The sequence below is a fragment of the Helianthus annuus genome, chromosome 4, assembly GCF_002127325.2.
Source record: "Helianthus annuus cultivar XRQ/B chromosome 4, HanXRQr2.0-SUNRISE, whole genome shotgun sequence".
In the NCBI taxonomy this organism is placed as follows: domain Eukaryota; kingdom Viridiplantae; phylum Streptophyta; class Magnoliopsida; order Asterales; family Asteraceae; genus Helianthus; species Helianthus annuus.
In genome coordinates this window covers 137872340-137872785 of record NC_035436.2, presented here as the reverse complement: position 1 = coordinate 137872785, position 446 = coordinate 137872340, and positions in this window count along the sequence as shown.

Below are 446 nucleotides of genomic sequence, written 5' to 3'. Positions count from 1 at the left end.
TGGTGGCAAACCAGGTAGTTCTTCAGGAAAAACTCGGGGTATTCAGAAATGACAGGAAGATCCTCGATCTTCGGCTTTGGTTCTTCAATTATCACCTGAGCCATGTAAATTACATAGCCTCTGTTTCAAACACCTTGAAGCTTTCAGCATAGATACGTCTTCGGGCAATCCGTAATGCGTATCCCTCGAATGGTAAGAGATTCACCACTCGGAGTCTTTAAAACTATTTGCCTCTTGCCACAAATGATTGGGCCTGGTTATGGGATAACCAGTCCATGCCTAGCACGATGTCAAAAACCCGCAAGTTTGAAAGGAAGTAGAGATAAAGGAAAAGAATGGTTCCTAATGGATATTTCACATCCTTCTAGAACGGTAGAGACGGTTTCTATCGTGCCGTCTGCTAACTCTACTTCGTATTTCACGTCAAGGGTTTGATTGGCATATTT